Genomic DNA, 3,760 nt, shown 5'->3' on the forward strand with positions numbered 1-3,760 from the left:
TATCAGGAATCAAATTCAGGACCTTGTGCTTGCTAGGCAGATGCTTGTGCTGCCGAGCTATATCCCTGGCCTTGCATTTTATTTTTATAAAAATACTTTTTGTAAATTAAAAAAAAAATATGAGAGTACTGGAACTGCAGTAAGGAATGCATTTCTTTTTGTCCAATCAGATTATATTGGTACATTTTAGATATACATAATGATCACATTCATCATAGAGAATTTGTACCTGTACATGATATAACTTGTTTCTCTCCCACCCTTTCTCCTACCCTCCCTTCAACCAGAAATGCATTTAAAAAACCCATTCAGCCCACACACCTGGAATGCCAGCACTCAGGAGGCTGAGGCAGGAGGATGGAGAGTTAGAGCCCAGCCTGGGCTGTGAGGTCTGCTGCCACCATCTCTACCTCCTTGCCAGGTTGGAAAGGAATAGTGACCAGTACCTGACCCTGTAGCAGGCCCAGGGGCAGCACACATAGTACCCTTCATTTTTTAACTTTTTTTTTTAACTTTTTTATTTTTGGGGGGACTGGGTCTCCTATATGTTACAGTCTGGCCTTAAACTCACAGCCATCTCCCTGCCTCGGCTTCCCAAGTGCTGGGATTACAGGCGTGCGCCACCATGCCCGGCTGGGGTCATGGTTTTAAAAGGCACATCTGCCTCCAGGGCTCCCAGTGGCCAGCATAACCGGCAGGGTGGAGCAGGGAGAGAGGAGGCTGGAGTGGTGGCTCAGGCAGGGCAAGAGAGGGTGATAGCTCACCTTGGACAAGGAAGGGGACAAGGTGACCCTGCTAGAATTGGGCTCGTGCAATGACGGAGCAGCTGCGGGCCCTGTGGAGGGCGGAGGAACGCCCTGGGTGGAAGTAGGCTGAGAATTTACAGGTGAATCCCGGCTGATGAGGAGGAGGGCCATGTCCTCTTTCAAGCTGTGCCCTCAGGCTGCCTGCAGAGGGCCAGCCCTAGGACTCCTGTCTTCCCCTTGATCCCTTGCCCACCCACCTGGGAACCTGAGCCCGGGGACAGGGCCTGCAGTCCGCTTCGGCCTCGGGAGCTTGGGGTGCCTCTTGCTGTCTCCTGGACTCCATGACAGGCGGCGTGGCCAGGGGAGTTAGGGAGCCCCTGCCAGTGCACCCCCATTTCCAGTGCGTGGGGCGCTGCAGGAAGATGTTTTGCTGCCACCTTGTGGGCAAGGAGAGACTGATGCATCTTGGAGGCAGCCTAGCTCTGGAACCGCAGACCGCTGAGGAATCCTGTGCCTTTCTCTGTGGAGCCAGCCTCCGGCTTCAGCCTCCAAAGAAAGCTGGTCCTTCCTCATCCGGCTGCCAGCTTCCTGTGCGCTGTGTGGCCACACCAGGCACAGCCCAGGACTTGTCAGTGGATCGGCCAGCAGACACTGGGCGAGCACCTGCGGCCAGGCTGCCCTGCCTGCTTTGTCACGATAGGACCCTCTTCGATGTCCCTGTCCCCCGACCACCACCCAGGGGGCCCTCTGTGGATGTGCCTGTGTGTACATCCGGAGAGCGTCCTCTGAACCCCCTGGAAAGAGAAACATCCACAGAGCCCTCTGGGCCCTAGGAGGAGGTGTGCTTGGTTGGTACTTCTCAGTTAGCCTAGTTCTTTGGGATTTTCGTCCCTGTCTGCTGTAGGAATCCCCAGCCTGGAGCTTGTGGGGCCTGCCTTCTGTGCTGGGGCCAAGGCGGTTCGGGCTGTGTGGAATTTTGCAGCCGGGTCTCATCAGACACAGCAGAGCAACGTTGTCTCTGGCCTGGGGCCCACCCCACACAAAACAGGCGTGTGCTTGCCACTGCCCCTGCCTGGACAGATTCTGCAGGCGCAGGGCCACCTGGGCCCCCGGTCCTCTGAGATTTAATGACACTATCTTTTGGGGATTGAGCACTGCTGCCTGCCCTCACTGGTCCTGCGTATGTGTGTGTGCACGCGAACGTGCGTGTGCAGGTTTTTGTGATTAGCACTGTGAAACTAGGGCCTCCTCTCTCTCTCACTCTCCTCTGTCTCTCTCTGTCTTTCAATACTAAGTATTGAACCCAGGGCCTTTGCACTGAGCTATGCCTCCTGATCTTTTTTAATTTTGAGAGACAAGGTCTCGCTAAGTTGCCCATGCTGGGTTTAAACTTGTGGTTCTTTTACTTCAGCCTCCCGGGGTGCTGGGATTACAGGCGTGCTTCACCATGTCCGGTTGGGCAGCTTTATTCTTTTGAGGAATAAACAGAAGACAGACAAATGCAGATAGCAAAGTCAAAGCAGTTTTTTCTGTAGCTCAGGGAGATTGGCTGGCTTCTACTTGGAAAATATGAGTTGAGTTCCGGGTTGGGTTCTTGTCTCTGTGCGTGCCTGAGGACCCTGGGAAAGACTCCTCTGGAGGCGTCTATTACTGGGGAGGAGGCATCCTGGACAGGAGGAAGTTGTCAGCCTCAACACTGGTAATAACTAGTCCTGTGAAAAGGCAAAAGGCCCTGGAGATCCAGCCCGGGACTTGGGAGTTTCCAGCCCTTAGAAGTCTGCAAGCACCTAGGTTGGGGCGGTCCCTGCCTTCCCAGGCATCCCCCCCAACCCCAGCCCCCTCAGGAATGTAGGTTTATCTCCTGCTGCCTCTGAGGGGACCTGGAATGCTAAAGCTGCAAAGGACTCTGGGAGTTGGTTTGACTGGGGTGGAAGAAACCCTGGGAGCAAGATCTCTTTCCGGGACCCAAGCCCCTCATCCCTTGCTGCTGCCTAAACTGGTTTCTCCTGATCCATTCGTGTGGAAGACTGCATGCATTCCTGCACTCTGTGGGACCCAAAAAGCCAGCTCTCTGGGGCCTGGGAGAGGGATGTGGACAGTACCAGCTCGAGTGCAGCATACAGTCCTGACCTGTTCTGGGGGAGGCTGGATTTTGTGGTGTGTGATGTTGCCCACTCCCGTGAACCCAGGTAGCATCGGAGTGGGAAGTGTTTCCCTGCGGTGTCAGGCCCTGGCTGGTGTTGTGGCCACCTCACCGCCATCACCCTGACGGGAGGAGAGGCCCAGCAAGCAGTGGGGCAGCCACCAGAGACCTCAGCAGTGTGACCTGCCCAGAGCTTGGTCCAGACCTGGAGGTTATCTGTGGATTTTTCTACTAGTCTTGGAATGATACTTAACCCAAACCGGGCAGATGAGTACCCTCAGGGCCTTCTAATCTCCAAAGAAAGAGACACCCTTGGCCCTTAGCAGCCGCTGTAGCATCCAGTAACTCTCAGCCTCAGAGTATGTGGGCCAAATCCTGAGATAGGATCACCTTGATCAAACTCCCCACTTTACAGATGCCCAGCGATGGTCCAAGCCTTGCCTCCGGAGTCCTAGTAAATCTGGCCTTGGCGCCCACGGCCCTTCTGACTGCTCTTCCTTCAGAGAGGGGCCAAAATGGTGCCCGCTCTGTGGTGTGCTCCAGGACTGTTATTTATTTGGCATGCTCTTAAATGACAGCACCTCACCTACCTGCCCAGTCTTAGGAGGAGCCCTGGGCAGGAATTTCCTGTTTTCTGAGGGCTCCCCGGGCTGCCCCAGCAGGCCGGCCCGTGCGCCACCGTTCCCTGGTGTTCCAGGCCAGACTTGCCGCCTCTCTCTCGGGCTGGGCTGGCTCCTGGCCCCTCCAGGTCTGGGCTTGCCGGCTGCGGTGGGGTGGAGGAGTCGAGGGACTCGGTTGGGCTCACACCAGGCGCCCAGAGGCCGGAGGTCCGTGCGCCCCGGCCGCGGCCCCGGCCCGGGCCCCAGCCCCG

General features: G+C 56.2%; 1 protein-coding gene across 1 annotated transcript in view; it reads left to right on the top strand.

Moving 5' to 3' along the window:
* Positions 1-3,666: 3,666 nt before the first annotated feature.
* Positions 3,667-3,760, top strand: part of Agap3 (ArfGAP with GTPase domain, ankyrin repeat and PH domain 3) — a gene marked incomplete in the record, with an annotated part of 27,770 nt that continues 27,676 nt past the window's right edge. Inside the window, 1 exon segment of the mRNA XM_013504620.1 lies at positions 3,667-3,760.

This window comes from Chinchilla lanigera, unplaced genomic scaffold, assembly GCF_000276665.1.
Source record: "Chinchilla lanigera isolate Chin_1 unplaced genomic scaffold, ChiLan1.0 scaffold00090, whole genome shotgun sequence".
NCBI classification, from domain to species: Eukaryota; Metazoa; Chordata; class Mammalia; order Rodentia; family Chinchillidae; genus Chinchilla; species Chinchilla lanigera.